Source organism: Haliaeetus leucocephalus, unplaced genomic scaffold (assembly GCF_000737465.1).
Source record: "Haliaeetus leucocephalus isolate CR32 unplaced genomic scaffold, Haliaeetus_leucocephalus-4.0 Scaffold351, whole genome shotgun sequence".
Taxonomy (NCBI): Eukaryota; Metazoa; Chordata; class Aves; order Accipitriformes; family Accipitridae; genus Haliaeetus; species Haliaeetus leucocephalus.
Genome location: NW_010972787.1, coordinates 3087404 through 3105011, shown reverse-complemented (window position 1 = coordinate 3105011; position 17608 = coordinate 3087404).

Genomic DNA, 17608 nt, shown 5'->3' with positions numbered 1-17608 from the left:
CCCCAACCATGGATGTTCAAAAATAGGTATAGTAAGTGCAAGCACTTCCCATGAGCCAGGTATATCCACAGGCATCTTACATCCAACAACTGGTCAACTTTTCTACAACATAATGTTCCCAAATGAGAGTGCCCTCAGACAGGTTTCACACAAGGTCTCCTCTCAATTCTGAATTTACTCCTGGGAATGAGATCACTGTGCTCTGCTCACACAACTTTCAAAACATGATTAAATTACATCCTTGCCCAGCTGCTGAATTACTCTAAGTTGTTAAAGAAGCTCTTTTCAAGTCTCCTGCAGAGCCATCCTGTGTCTGTAACAAGCTTGTGGCTCTCAGTTCTAATCCTAATGTTTAGAAAGATGTCATCTTTTGTTCCTGTAGCTTCCTATCAAACTGCAAGACAGAGAATGCAATATAAGTTTACAACTGAACAGAAGTTCATGCATTATTTGTTTGGATATATGCAGCATTCATCTTCTTTCTGCACTTCCAATCAAAAAATCTTTTAATTTGTTGTTTGTTTATATTAAAAAATGAGATTTGCTCATCAGCAGTTCATAGTGTAACTATGCTACAGCCATTATGGGACAATATTTTAATTAATTTTTTGCTGCTATCAGTCTCAGTTGCTCAGGATACTATGTATATAAATCTTTTCATCTGCTGAAAATAGTATAACGATGTATTAGTGGCGAATCATAGATTTTGAAATCACTTGGCTTAACATTACTGCAAAACATTGTAGATTTACAAGATGTTACTTGATGTTCACCACATAAACTACATTTGTTTAAAACTATCATTATATTTTTCAGTTCCGTGTATTACTCAAGCACCTAGTACTGATTATAGGATACTGTTTATATATGATTTGCAACTATTTTTTTTCTGTTTTCCTGTTTATCATTGTATAACAAAACCATATCACTCACATAGAAGTTGCCCTTTATCTTAAACCTACTTTACCATGCTCTGCCAAGTAAGACAAATTGGGACATTTATACATACAATGGGTTTCATAAAATGCTTAGAAAAATCTTTACACTTACTTCCACACACCTCTCTTTAACGCTGTAACTTACAGGGTAGGATGCAGTAACTGTTATCTGGTGACACCAACAGATATACTTTGAGAAATAACCCATACAGTTCTTGCTCAGGTATAGTACAACTATCTAATACCCTAACATAGCATACCCTCTGAATTTCTTAGTGTTTCCTTCTTTACACATACTTGTTAAGTGTCAGTATAACAAGAAACAAGACAGATGACAGCTACAGAAATTTCCATGGTAACAGAAGCCCCCTTCACAAGACAAGACTGTGGGGGGTTTTTGGAGATAAATAAAAACCATTTCTAAGAAAAAAAAAAGTCATTAAAAAAAAAAAGTCATTAAAAAAAAAAAAAGACTTTTTAATGACTATTGAAAAGTCATTTCAATAGGGCTGTCTCATGAAGTTAGCTGAACCTTCAACAACAAATTTCTAACCTGTGGCATCTAAGCTTTGCCTGTTCTTTGTGTTGCTGTTTGCTACATCTTCAAGGTAAATGTCACAGTAGAAACATCATTTGATAAAGAGTAAATTAATTCTCAAATCATCATGTTTTTATGTCAGTCTCATCACAGTGGTCTCTGAGGTTGGGATTCATCTCACAATGTCAGACACCAACAATTTAGCCTTCAATATCTGAGACAGTCAACCTGGATTCCCTTTATGGTCAATGGAGAGAAACCTACCCCTGCTGGGAATTATTTATCTGATTTATTTTAGATGTATACTTTAGACATCCAATGAACTGCACCTTAGATGTATTTAACTTCTCTCCATAAAGTGAGAAATAAAGAGAGCCTGGGATGACTTTTTCATATGTACATACCTACATGTTTTAGACGTAAGCATTTGGTCAAATTAATTCCAACCAGAATGATTTCTAGAAGCATGTAATTTAACAAGAAGATAGGATTCTTTTGATTCCTGTTCTCCATTCCACTTTTACCCTGTTGTAAAATGTTTATTGTGTGAGTTGAGGGTTTTATACATAATGTATTATGTAGTGCTGTTTAATGAAGCGAGGTCAAAATCCATTATGCATTTCACCAAAAAGCCTATGAATTTTGTGATTGTTTTCAGCCCTTCAGAAATTCCACAGGGGACATCTCCCAGCACAGCATTGTTCCCTGCACAAATTATTTTGTCTAAGAGAAAACAGTTTTGTTGTTCCTGAGCATTATTAATACTGCCAAAAATTGCTTCGGTCCTAGCAAATGGGTAGTGCTCGCCTAGACAACTGACTGCTTTGAAAAGGATTAAACTTTTCTACTTAATATAATATTTAATGATTTTTAAGAGAATTAGTGGCCCAAAACCAAGTAATTGCAGGGGAAATCCTTTAAGAATTTATACTGTTGGACTGTTTCTTCTGGAGCAATCAACCTTCCATATTACTGACTTAGACGTTCACAAGCTGAAATCACACAGGAGAATAATCTCAGACCTGTCTGGAGAAGTCAGAGAGAAATGCTTTTATAGGTTTGGGCTGTTTTAAGAAGCTGGGCTGAAAGGAAAGCCTTAGACAGGCAGACCTCAGTTGGCTGGCGAAGTCTGCCAGGATTCAAGAGAGACTCTTAGAAGGAAAACAACAGATATTTAGTACTATGATGAAAAATGTGATTTGTAAATGGAATAACCGTGAAACTGTAAGTTGGTTGTGTAGGAGCATACTAAACAGACACCCGAAGGAAGTGGTTACTTAGACACCTGGGTATACACAGGTTAGTTGGAGAAGCAAGAAGTTTCCACAATTACTTTGGTAACTGTTATCTTTATATTCTTTTACAAGGAGGCAGCACGCAGTGACAAACTACAGAGTGTAAGAACAGTCTGGGCAACCTATAGTGCAGACTAAATTCTGACATCGTTCAAATGGGCCATGAAAACATGTATTATTTGGATCATGTCAGCAGTACCATAATAAAAAAATCTTCTACTTAATTGAAAGTAGAATTTCTTGGTGTTTCTACTCAAGGGACCATGCAATCAAGGTCAACTACTTGCATATTCCTTACAGATTTTTGTATATGTGGCCATAATTCATGGGATCGAGCTCTATCATGGTAGTTTGCTATTTGAAAGTATTTTCCAATTGTCATTATCTGTTTTACTGGGATCCATTTTTATCCAATTACTTCTTGCCCGTTTGCTGAGTTAAAACAGATACTGAATGCTAATTAGCTGACAAAAGATTTGTCATAATTTAAAATGAGATAGAACTTGTGAATTACTTGTACACTGCAGATATTTTGACCATGTGAGATCTTCTCATGTGTTCAGGCATTACTTGTAAGTGTTGCAAGTAATGCATGAAATTCATGCCTATAGCAATACATACATGAGCTGCTGGAGAACGAGCTGTATGTTCTTTAGATTGTGTTACTAAAGCTGCCCTCTAAAAATACGTAGCTGTGACAGAATATTTCCTTGGATCTATTCCACCTTTTTCCATGCAACACTTGGGAGACTGGCCTCTGTGATTTGCATGATTCAGAGGTCCAGGAGGTTTTTATATTAATACCTACATATTGAAAAACTGTCCATCAATAATGTTATTGTTGGATTTAGGTTAGTCTGGGCATCAAGTTGAAAAAGCTATTCTGATAGCTCTGGAATATTCAATTAAGACAACTGTGTTTTGAAGAAGGAATTTGCAAACTTATCAGTAAGCCTGCTTGGGAAAGCAAGCCTGAGTAGAAGCTTGTTAATCTTATTATTTTCAGGAATTTTTTATCTGTAGGAATTACTGAAGAAAGAACACTATTTCAATTAAAATAAGCAATCTCAGTTTATTTCAATTGTAAAATCATGTTTTCACTGTTTTTGTTCATAAAAGGCTGTGTTATTTTCTTGAACATAAATAAAATTCTCCTTAATGCACAGTTCAGAACTGTACTACTCGAGTACTTGTCATGTTGTCATAAAGCAACTAATAATAATAAATTATTTTTATAAAAAAAATAAAATAGAAAGCATAATTTAAATATGAAACTACTTAGTTTGTTAATACTAATAACCAACTATAATTTCATTAATAATTATATAATTATTAGCATTTTATATTTTTGGGCTGTTTCCAACTATGTTGGGACTTTCAGCAGAGACAAAGAGCTTAGCACTCCAGAGAACCTTTTCAAATCAGAGTTAAGAACTAGTGAGGTTTCATGAAGACGTTTGCACCACTAACGCTCATACTACACACATTCTTTTGAAAGGGATCTTCAGTCATCAGTGCTTCTACTCTTCTCTCTTTACATGAAGTATATTCATTCACATGCAAGAAAATTCACAGTATGTGTGGGTATGAAAGAGCTCATAGAGCTAAACTAAAACAGTTCAGTAGAAAGACTATTTTAACTATTTAAACTAAATTCTTGTGCCATTATAAACAAACTGTAAACTAAAATAAAATGACCTGTCAATTCAGGCAAGTGAGAACTACTTTTACGATCTGCATACAGTATCTTCATGGAACATTATGTTCATTAATGTTGTTTTTATATAATGCATTGGGCTAGATGGGTATTATTATACAGTATGAATATCTGAAGTACATTAAGACTTCACACTTTGGTGGCATTCAGGTATGCACACTTTTGTCTTTGCGGAGGACAGAAGCAGTCCACTGATTAACCAAGAGGAAATAGGTGCAGCTGGAGTATTTTCCTGACAGAGGAAAAACAGTTGAGGCAAAACTGTTGTTCAAAGAAAAGAAGAGAAACTTTTGGAATCCATATGGAAGAGCTTTCAACACAAAATCAGAAAGGCAGGGAAAACTCAAACTCTCATGACTAGACGAAAATTTTCTAGTTCCTTTCAACCCTCCCCCGTTTCAAAATACTGTATTTAATCTTGCCCAAACTTGCTTTGCTGAGATTTGAGTATTATATAGTATATTACAGTTTGAATTGTAAACTAGTGTCATCAGCTAGAAAGAGCCAGATCCCTGCAGTGTAATTTGTGGAAACTGGCAAAGAATTTCATATCGCCTAGTTAACTGTTTGCATACCCCGCAGTGCAAATTTACATAATAACTATGACATGGTCACAATTAACAGCTTTGCACATTTTAAGTACCACTGCAATAGCTGAAAGGTAGTCACTGACAGCATAGGATGAAGTGCTATATTAAAAATTATTTGTCTAATATCTGTGTATTTTTGAATGTAATTTACAGTAAAAATGTGTTTAAAACTTTGGTATCAACTTGATTTATTTTTCCTCCTTTAACAAACTCCCCAAACATTAATTGCATCAGAAAAAAGTCAATTTTCATGATACTTCCTTCAGAATCAAAAAGCCAAGCAAAAATACTAGACAGATTTCTTTGTAAATTATTTTAAATTTTTGCGTGCCTTACTAACATTTTAAGAAGTAGCTAGTTTCTGGTGTGAGAAATCCCATGTCTTTCATGTAAAATGCCTTAAAATGCTTTAATTAAAAAAAAAAAAAAAGGGAACCTTCTCTCTGAAATTCAGTCACCATTACAGCTAAGTTTCCTTGAGTGACCTTGAGTACTGTAATGTGGAAAAAAAATATTAAACTCTCACTATTATTTACTTTCCCGAGATTTCCAACATATGTTACTCTGTCTTGGTAGACAACAAAAATCTTTTCAAGAACACAACTTAGAATAACTGATGTAGAAGTGATTGGATGATGATGTGGGTGAGATGATACCCACATCTAGATGACTGCCTCATCCACAGGGCTACTGGCTAGACCTCAGGGAGCTCTCCTTACTATTACAGATTTCTAAAATCAGTCTTTCAGAAGAGAGAAGAGAGCAGTCTGTACAGCCATTGTTTTCACCTAACAATGAAAGACTGAGATCCAATAATGTGTCAAGACCATTTTAAGTGTTTGCACAAAGGACTGCAAGTCCACCAGAACAGAAGATACATAATGTATTGCAGTCAATATCAGAACAGAAATGATTGCAAGCTCTTCTGGCTGTGAGGTTTCTCTCTCTCTCCCCTCCCTGGATTTAAATATATTTTACATGTGAAGCAGAAGCCAGAATAGATTCATTCCACTAGATCCCTTTTTCTTTAATCATGCATTTAACAAAATGTTTATAATTAAGCTAGGTATGAACTAAATGACTTGATTTATGAGTCATTTAAATTCTTAGTTAAGGCTTTCAGCTAATACAAACAAAGTAGAAGGAGACTGCTTAATCTGCTTTCTTGTTCTCTACAGTATCACAGAAGACAGGAGTTTGCTGTGGAATGACGGTGTACCTGTGTTACTGCGTTCAATTGTTCATGAGGTGATGAAAGGTAGTCTTTGATCTATCATGTAACAGTTTCCCCAGAACAGAATCATAGAATCACAAAACATGAAAGTTGGAAGGAACCTCTGGAGATCATCTAGTGCTATTCCCTGCTCAAAGCAGGGTTAACCTTGACATCAGAATTGGTTATTTGTTGGAAAAAAAGGTGCAACTATACATTATCAGGAATTTATTTTCTTCAATAGACTTAGTGTCTAAATAGTCCTGCTAAACTTTGATTGTCTAGAGTCTCTGTGGCAGCCTTACATGCAATTTGAGAAAATACTTATGGGTTTTTTCAAGTTCTTAAATACTGCTTGGACTCCTCTACTGTATTGTTACATTTAGGCTGTTGGAGTTCTGATCCTTTTTACCCCATTTGATACAACTAACATATTTTTATGAATACCTTCCTGCTTCTAACAACTCCTCATCCTGCTTCTTAGCTATACTGGTTTAGCCATGTCTTTTAAATACCTATTTACCCTGAGCATCTGATATGATATTCTGAAATAGTCACATGCAAAAATCTGTTTCCTTTTCACAGGCTGCTTTCTTTTTACATAGTGCCCTTTTTGTGCCCTTTTTAAAGTTAAGAACATTGACTAAGATTCTTCAGCTCTCCTTACTCCATCAAAGATATTTACTCTAACGTCAACATGGCCAATGTTACAATACATTCCTTGACAACAACATGAAAGAGACCTTGTGCACTGCTCAGAATTAAGTCAGGAAATGACTCTGCTTCCTGAAAAACTGCTCCCCAGACCAGTCACTTATAGGATCTAAAAATGTGGTCTGAATGTTGGACCTAATTATAACATTTATACTACAAAGGTAAAATAAAAAAAACAGTTTCCTCTCATAGTGTTTCTGATCCACTACAGCAAGTCACAGTCATTGTAATCACTCTGGTCAGGTCATTGGCAATATAGTATTTAATATTATCAATCATATTTATACTGTTGATATTATTATTATGTTTAGATTGCACATTTCAGTCCATGAGCATGTTGATGTAACTGCTGAGTTGTTGATACAACTGCTTTATCAATCTGTCTTTAGAGTAAACTTCTGTTAACACATGGCACCACTTGCATGTCCTATTCTGTCTTTCCCGTATGTTTTTAACTTGGTGTTACCCACTGACTGTTTTCCTTCTGTTTTCAACATGACTATTGAGGTTCATTTAGTTTCTTAGTTTCCTTAAAGCTAATCATTTTAATTTTCCTGTCTTATTCTGAGGCTACAGAAACATGTATAACTTCCCTTTAATTCCCAGTCTTCTACCTCCAATTTAAGTGAGACTTTGTTCATCATATCCTACTGCCAGGTTCTTTTTTATCCTGTAGCTGGGGATGTACGTTTTTTATAACTTCCCTCTTCACATCGTTCCAAATGTGCTCCTCTGCACTATTCAGCTTTCCCTCAACCTTAAGTTTAAAAAGTTCTAACCTTTTTAAAGTGTCAGGTGCCTGGTTCCATTTCTGTTAAAATGAAGATATCATTCCTATTACTGGTTCCCTCTAGTTCAAAAATATTCCCAGCTCCTAATGAATTTGAGCCCCTTTTGTTACTCATGTTCTTTCCACATGGTCCTGCATGTGGTAGTAAAAATATTTCAAAGATTGCTACCATGGAGGTCCTGGTCTCAGTTACCCATATCTCAGTCTAATCCTCGCCTTCACAACCTCTTTGCTAGTTTTCTAGACTCTCAGTAGCTTTAGCGGTTCCCTCAATTTCAAGGTTGCAGACTTGCACCCTTTCCTGGGTCTAGTTGACTGAATCAGCAATTTTCCACAAAATGCTGCTGCCGTCCTTTACCCATCAGCCAAATAGATAAAGGTTCCTAAATACTGATAGTAGGTATAAATTATCACTAATGTTAGTCAACTTAAATCCAAGTTACTTGAACAGCACGTGTAACTACTTCTGATACAGCTTCCCCTGCCTTGCATACAGTGCTGGAATTACTGGTGCTTTAACTGCATTCAGAGTCAAGAAATGTGCTGCTTTCTTCCATCTTTGTTAAAATTCTAGATATATGGCTCCTGCAGATCTGAAATCCAGCTGCAGTAGCCAGATTTGGTAAGAGAGGAAGGAAAAGAGATAAATTAGCCAGCTATGTATGGAGCAGAGTTTAAAAAATCATTCTGTTGCAGTCATAGAGGGATATTTTATTCCCATTCTCTTGACTAAGATTCTGTGCTTAATGAGAAGTTCCGCTTCCAGCATAAAAATATACTACATTTCCTGGACCTGCAGAAAGTTCCATTCTGCTTAATGTTACTAACATATATACAGATGAGAAAATGGTAATTTCCAGTTCAGTATACCAACTTGAATTTTCTTCAACATGACCTTCACTCTCCTGAAATTTTCTTTCTTTTCCCCCTTCCCCCCTTCCACCATCCCACCCAACTTCAGGACTGTACTAATGAAGTTTGTTCTCTATCCCCAGCCACTCCTTAGTTTAACTACCATATTTGATGATATTCTTACCAAAGTTGCCTTTTTTGCAGGGATGCAACTTGTTTCTTTGAACACTGACCCTACTAGCTGCCTGTCTAGGAAATTAGGAGGTTAGAAAAATGAATGAATCAGCCAAGATAACACATGCAGAACTTCCCTGACATTCTTGTCTTTCTTCCCTCCTAATAAGGGACTATTTTAATTTCAGGTGCTTCTGTTGTCTTGTAAATTGAGCTGGGATGAGATTAAATCATTCAGTAACATCTAAGCATGCAGAAACATTACAGCAGGGACTCTGGTATCAGTAATATGTGTTAAGCCTTGCAGGACTCCTTAGTATAACTTTTACTTCCTCTTAAATGGAGAAGGAGGAAACCAGGGATCTGCACTTGTTCACTTCCCAACTACAGAACATGCTATACACTGGGACTACCTCCCAGTCTGGAATTCTCTACCTGTGCAGATTCCTGAGATTTATGCTCTTTTGCAAGTTGTCTGCTACTCCATGATTCCTTTTAATAATATTTTAGGGAAACACTGCTTATAGTTCACCCACCTGAAAGAAGGTCAAGCTAGATGTCATCAGTGGAGCAAATTTTAGAAAACTGAAATTAAGAATTCTTGTCTTAAAAGTATTTGCTCAGGATGAGAGAAACCCAAGGGACCCTAGTGTAACTAGAAAATTTCAGGAGAGTGAAGGTCATGTTGAAGAAAATTTAAGTTGGTATACTAACCTGGAAATTACCATTTTTTCATCTGTATATATGTTTGTAACATTTAAGCAAAATGAAACATTCTGCAGGTCCAGGAAATGTAATATTTTTACACTGGAAGCAGAACTTCTCATTAAACATAGAATCTTAGTCAAGTGAATGGGAATAAAATATCCCTCTATGACTGCAACAGAACCACTTTTTAAACTCTGCCTCATACACAGCTGGCTATGTCTTACATAGTTGGCATTGAGACAACAGGAGTGAAATTCAGGATAATAGTCAAGCCCAGATCCTAAAAAGCTCCTTAGCTCAAGATTCAGCAATAACTCAACTGAAAGTGTGAATTCCAGTGAACTACCAAGCTTGAAATTGCTATCAGATTTTCTAGTCTAGGGTAGTTATATACAGTGGGTTCAGAGATCAGGTAAATGCTGATGGTGGTGAGCACAAAAAGACTGTCAATTCCACTGCTGTAACTTTCATCCTTCACTCCCTGACCGGGTGCATTTTCTCCCCTCCCCTACTCATAATGATGAACAAGTCAAGAAGGAAAGAATTAAGATTTCTGCTGAAGAAGAAGGAAGGACAGTGCAAGGATGGTGCAACACAGCTTGCAGGGCAAAAAGAAAAAGCAACTCTCATTGCTCATGCTGGGAAGAGATGCCTGAAGTACAGTGAAGACATTCCCTCAGTCATTACCTCAGGAATACCTGCTCCACAAATGGAAGCCTGAAAGTTAAACATAGCAATTCACATACATGTATCATTTTAGCTGATAAGAATTGTGCAGTCTGAACCTTAGCAGTGCCTTCCAAATACTAGAATGAATCATAGGGGGATGATTACCCATTCCCTTTTCATTCCTTTTTCTCATATGAGCAGAAATAACAATGACGGGAAATAAGAACAAAATATGAATGCAGAAAATGCTACTGTTTAAAAAAATCTTTCTTGGTAGTGCTAATAACCCTGTTTTCTGTAATTAAAACCTCAAATGTATTCCTGAACGATAAATAATACATCATAGACTCTTAAAAAAACCCACAATAATAAATACCCTTCTTAATCAATAAACAACATATTTTGACATGGAAGTTACAAAATAAAAACAATGAAAGAAAACTAAATGGACTGGAAGAATAAGTGAGTAACACCATAGTTAAATCCAATCCTAATGTTAAGATGAACTCTTTAACTGCCTGCATTTATACAGACAAGTCTTCAAATGATTAGCTTGAGTTCTGCAGCACCTGTCTTGAGATCTGCAGAAGAAAGGAACAATTTTAGGCAAGGAATGCTGAGAGCTATCTTGGCTTTAGAAAAGGCTAGCAGAATCACCCTTTTTTCCTCTCTTTAAAATTTAATAACAATCCTGTCTTTATGGAAAATAAGAACGGTGTGCATTTAGTCCACTGTGTAAAGCGCTTTCTCACTAAAAGGGACAAACCAAAATTAAACACATAGGGATGACTTGAGGTTATAATAAGTTTTCACTCTATAAAATATAAAATGATAGTCTTTACAGGATTATGAATTACACTGAGAGCTGAACACTGCATCCTCTCTTATTCTGATCATTTGATCCTTCCAAGTATCAAAGGCCATTTCTTCAGGCAAAAGTGGAAGGTTTCCCTTAGGGTTGTCATTCTTTGCAAGTAATATAGCTTTACAATGCAATCCAGGTATTATCTGACACTCCAAAAAAGAGAAATGCAGAGAAGATGGCTGACAAATTTACAGAACTTTTACTATAAGCTACCAGAGGTAGGTTTTTTTCACTAGGATTTTAGTTCTTTTATTCAGTGGCAGCTAAATGATTTCCTTATTCAGAACAGATGTGTACATTACATTGGATGCAGATTAGGCCTTTCTATTCAGTTATTATAGTAATTTACCAGAAAAGTCTGGCATTGAATTCTTAAGGTTGTTTGCAAGTAACTTGATGAAGAAAATTCTGAATAAAATATCAAATTATAGAATTTTGTATAATTTCAGATATGTAAAATCCAACAATTGTTTTAGTTACCAGACAAGGCTGTGATAGTTACCATCTACAGTATATAAATTATGTTCTTATGATATGTGATCTATCCCAGACATCCAATTTAAAATTATTATTTAAAAAAAGAATTAAATCAGGCAGCACAAGAATCAGTTCAAATCAGAAGTTAAATGACAATTAAAAACACATATTTAGTCAGACCAAGCTTTAGCAACATCTTTCTGTATATCTATCTACCCAAGTCAGTCTATAATGCAATAACAGTACCAGCAGCTGTCAACACAACTTAATATAAAAAGTTGATTAATTTCAGTACTTACCAACATCTTTGAAAGTATTCTGAATTTTTAATAATTATAGGGATTAAAATTCAAGGAAAATAATTTTTAACTGGTTAACATTCATGGCAAAAAAGGGAAAAAAAAAGAAATAATTCAGCATGAACTAAGAACTAGAACATACTTCTAATGTATCTAAAGGTAGTTCTTAGGATACAGCTGTATCATTGCAAAGTCTTGTAAATTGTTAAAGTATCATATCAAAGTTGGTGATCCTTTTTATTTATTGATCTGCTTCACCATACATTAACAATGTTTCTAATACTGGTGTTCAAACTGTTCTCTTCTGATCTATTACTTTAGTAGTTCCACAGTACTTGATAGTGAATTGTTTACTAAATGAGTGAATGCAATTTCTTACAAGTCAGCTCTTCAAGCATGTAAGTATAGAAGAAATAATTTCAGTATTTTTACTGTAAGAGAATGCACTAACCCCCAAAAAACTAGCACTGAAGCAAGTGGGAACATTGTAGTCTAACAGCTAGTTGTTTCTGAACTACACTTAATGAGATACTCTATGCAAAGAACACAAATTAGCTCAGAACTCAATCCTCCTCTCTTCTAAGAAAACTGACATCCACAATCATAGAATCACAGAATGGTTTGCATTGGAAGGCACCTCAAAGATCATCCAGTTCCAGCTCCACCCCGCCACGGGCAGGGACACCTTCCACCAGACCAGGTTGCTCAAAGCCCCATCCAACCTGGACTCGAACACTGCCAGCGATGGGGCATCCACCACCTCTCTGGGCAATCTGTTCCAGTGCCTCACCACCCTCACAGGGAAGAATTGCTTCCTCATACCTAATCTAAATCTACCCTCTTTCAGTCTAAAACTGTTAACCCTCACCCTGTCACTACACTCCCTAATAAAGAGTCCCTCCCCACCTTTCCTGTAGGCCCCCTTTAAGTACTGGAAGGCTGCTACAAGGTCTTCCCAGAGGCATCTTCTCCAGGATGAACAACCTCAACTCTCTCAGCCTGTCCTCATAGGGGAGGCGCTCCAGCCCCCTGATCACCTTTGTGGCCCTCCTCTGGACCTGCTCAAGCAGGTCCACGTCTTTCTTATGTTGGCGACCCCAGAGCTGAACACAGTACTCCAGGTGGGGTACATACATGATGTAATTACAAATCTATGGAGAAAAAGAGACAGGAATTGTTCTTTTCTTTGCCAGTCTGCTGATCCCTGCTTGATGCCAACCAACACAGAATGTACATGGGCTGGAACGCTGGGTTTTCATAAATACTCAAATCAGACATTTAACATTGTCATGGCTTTATTATAATTAATAAGTGATAGTATGGTTGTGGCTTGTCTGTTTTAGAGAATAAGGGAGTTTAATAGTATGGATGCCAGCCACTCCATTCCTGTTGGACTCTTCCATAGGCATGTGTAAATTAAGAGTACAGATCTAGCACTTATTTTGGATTTTATTTTTAAGTACTTGACTTTGCTACTGTTAGAATGCTCTGAAGTCTTTCGATTTCTGTTTTATGTAACTTCCCAGATGAAAAACAAACAAACACAAAAGAACAACAAAAAAAGAAAATATGACATACTATCACATTTAACTGACTCATCTGCAGAGTCTTCATCTTTAGAATGATGTTAGCATACAGATCTACATCTGTACATCTACATCTTTAGCATACAGATCTTGGTAAAACTGGTTGCAGTAGTAGATGTTAGTCTTCTCTATGGACCAGCACCATGAGAGAACGAGATATTGTGGCAGCGCATTTCCTATTTTTTTTTTTTTTCTACAGCTGGACAGTGGTAATACTAAGGAAGTGCAGATTCCCTTCTGAGCATTGGGTGGAAGTGTCTTATTTCTGTCCATCTGTCCCAGAAACTGGATCAGCTCTTCCCACATAAAACTATCTTTATCTCTGTTCTTTGTTTTCCCCTTCTCCATGCAATAAAGTCTCAATTTCTTACTTATTTTAGCCAGACCTAGTCTCCTTTCCTGTCAGCTGCATTTCTCCCAGGTTTTGTTAAATCTTTCTCCTTCCCTACTACCTTACAGTGTTAACATCTTTCTTTCACCCCTTATACAATCTCAGTATTCCTTCCCATCTCCTCTGCGTCTTTGCCTCCACCACAATTTTCTGACTCCTTTTCTCAACATACTCATCCAGCTACATCACGTTTTCATTTATATCTTAAAATGTCTCCTCTCCTTCTGTTCCTTTAATCTTCACATATACTGGTAATTCCAGTCTCTTTGTCACATCTGCCCCTAGCCTTTCTTCCAGATACAACGCTCTTGGCTGACCAGGCTCAGTTCTTGTTTCTCTTGAGGACTGACCCCCTGTCTCTGTCTACGTCTTTCCTCTCCTTGTTTGGCTTTTGTTCCCTCTGCTTTAAAATCCATCTCCGTTACACAGACCAGCAGAGGTGTAGGAAAACATCTCACTGAGAGTATAGAACCTTATAGGAGACAAGATCTCAGCTCTCGTTTCCCATTTTCAGACCCAAACCTATTGCAGGGAAAATTGTGCTTCATCTCTATAGTCCTGACAGAATTCTAACTAGTCATTCTGTGGTGATGGCACATTAATCTGGTCCGGAGAAAAGCTGCAAGAAACTAAAGTATAAGCAGAAACTTAGAAGACTGGCTGAAACATTTCACTCAGGAATGCCAAACTGTGATTTTTAGGGTTAAACACTTATGTTTGGACAGATTTTTACAGGGTCATACCCAGATACCCTGTACATAACATCCTTGATTTGCTAACCCTGGCCGTTTTTTATACTACAAATTTTCCTACCTTACATCTAGAACAGTAAACTAAGCAGGGTCAAGGCGTGTGCTGTGAATATCCATGCCATTTCACTGACAGCATGCATCCTGGAATAGCTTGGCCTATACCACCTGGCACTCTGCCAGACAAATCAGAGACAGCCACTTTATGGTCTGGGGATAGCACAGAGGAGGGATCCCAAAAGGGCATTCTGTTTTGCTGGGGATGAGAATTAGTTATACAGATGCAAGCTGTGTCATGCCATTTGCTGAGGACTAGGCTTTGTTAGCACATATGCGACTTACTCACCCCCCACCCCGCCCTGAATAAAAAACTCTGCTCAAATGAATATTACCCTCATTTTCCACTTAAGAAAACTATTTCTCCTCCATTGATTTGTGTTAACAAGAGTTTGTGATACCACTTAAGTGACCTTAGTTAAGTATATCGGACAGAATAGTAACACGTTCTAAATCAATAAGCAACAACCATTTTCCTATATAGATTTAATTTAATGGACATTTCACGACCTTTCTTCTGAGGAGATTACCAAGATTATAAAATCCCTGTGTGGCAAACAAGAATGCCATCTGTTACAGAGTTTCAAACCTTCTTCTCAGAAAAATGTTCTTGCTTTTATAAAAGGGAGTAATTCTTCACTTGAAATAGAAAACATTTTATCAACTTGTGACAGTCCAGAGGAAGCAAACTGTTTTGCATCATGTGGTAGCTCCATCGAGCTATATAACATAACTATAATTTATGGTTTTGCTTAAATGTGCATGTGGGCACAAAAGATGTCATTCTAACAGACAAAAATTCTGGAATATGCTCTGATATTTATCGGTTCATTTTTCTTTCTTCCCTGCTACAGCCTTTTCAATAACTACTCCAAATTGCAAATTACTTGAAAAATCTACCAAAGGTAGAACATACTTGTGCCCTTCAAAGATATATTTCTGGTTTGTGTTAGAAATTGGAATCCTGGCAAACAATGTGACATTTCAGACATTTAATGAAATTCAAATTCTTACTCTTGATACCATATTTTTACACCACAACCTGTTGTACCTGCAAAAGCAATACATTTAGACCTGGAAGAAAGTGCCAGGCAAAAAATAAGGATGTGTATGTCTGCTAGTCATTTCCAGACTGCTCTGCAGAACTATTCCTGTATTCTCACATATACATTAAAATCTCTATTGTCCTCCAGAGAAAATCTTTCACTTGGATTTACAATATCATTGGCAAGTCCAGAAAACTACAGCACTTGTGACACAAATACAGAAAATATGTATTTTAAAGACACTGTCTTTGTTCTTTAAGTAAAACTGTTTCATATTGCATTACAATGAACTAGGAAGATGTCCACAATACCTTCAGAAGTCTGAGTTTATGGGACATTATCCTCCTATTCAAGGGTTGTAACTTAAAACATTCTTCCCCAATTGCTTGCAAACATCTGATGGTCTCTGTTGTCTACTTTACATTTTACTTATTCATAAGAGACTCTTCTTTTAAAATCCCTTTATAACCATTTACAAACAGAATGAAGGTCACATGAAGAACTGACATTATTGTTCTTTTATTTACTCAAAATATCAAGATAGGGATAATCTGCCTGGGGGTATTCTACCCACTCTGACAATGCTGAAATTGTCTCTGTTTGCATATAAAAATTAATAGGAATTGCATAATATTTGAAGATTTATGTGTGTTTCTCATCACTGTTCTACTCTGTACTCCAGCTCTTGGAAGAATGGACAGTGAGAATATATTGTTGAACTAAAGCTGGAATCATACAGTTAGCAATACCTAAACATATTGGAAGCTCTTGGGGCAGAAAATTAATATGAAGCCATGTTTCAATACTATCTTGCTCCTTTTACCAGAAAGGCACACAAAGAACTTTTTTCCTTCTGAACATGAGTGAATACCATCTGGTCCTGGTGACAGAATAATTATTAATTTTATTGATTTGTCCCAAAAGATCTTCTACTGATTTTTTCATTTGGGACCTTTCTTCAGAGTCATCCTCCAGAAAGAAGGGGCACATACAGAAATTTCAAAGACCCCCTTAGTGGGGAACATTGATGTTAACTCCTTTAAGGTTTTCTTTTTTATTATCTCTGTTCAGGCACATAAAATATAAATCTTCAGTGTATATCAAGTACCTAAATGTATATTATTAATATGCACAAATAAATACAAGTCAATAGAAAAAAAACACAAAGGAACTGAACGCGTACTGTGGACTGCATGAACACACCTCAAAATGCTCCTATAACGTATCAGGTTAGCTACTTGCAGCATCAATTGTCAAAAATATTATCCCCAGTATTTGACAATTTTTAACTTCAATGATAACTGATTGTTCGAAGGTATCTAACCCTGCACATCTGCTGCTGAAGAAGCTATTCAGGTCTACCTTCACTGGCCATTTTGCTAAAATGTGTGGGGAAGAAAAAAAAAAAAATCACTGTCAAGATAGCGATTCAGGTATGGCTAGGTACATATAAAGTCATTTACGAAGCACCGCAAAGCACAGCTTCTCTCTCTCTATGGTCCCCTGATCAACCAATATTAATTTAACACCTACTGAAGCTGACTCATGATACCCCAGAGTGATCCAACACAGGACTTCTTAGATGCTACTAACAGCCAGAAGACACGAAGGACTGGTCCTCACTACCTCTGACCATGAAGCAGTTCAGACATTGTATTTGAACAGACAGTACATCTTCTAGGATCAGATCAATAATATTCTTAAACAAACTTGGAATTTGTGTTGGCAGGTAAGTGTTTCAACTAGAAGGAGTGCTGGGAAACAGCAAACTCAGAGCCCCGTTTATGTCTACCACTTATATCAGCACCAAAGATGAAACTGAGATTAGTGCCGGTATACGAAGGGAATAAAAATAGAGTAGGGTAGAGGACCTGGGTATGTTTGCTATTGCTTTCAGTTGTGCCTAAAAATCCTTTAAAAACAGCAAAGAAACAATGAAA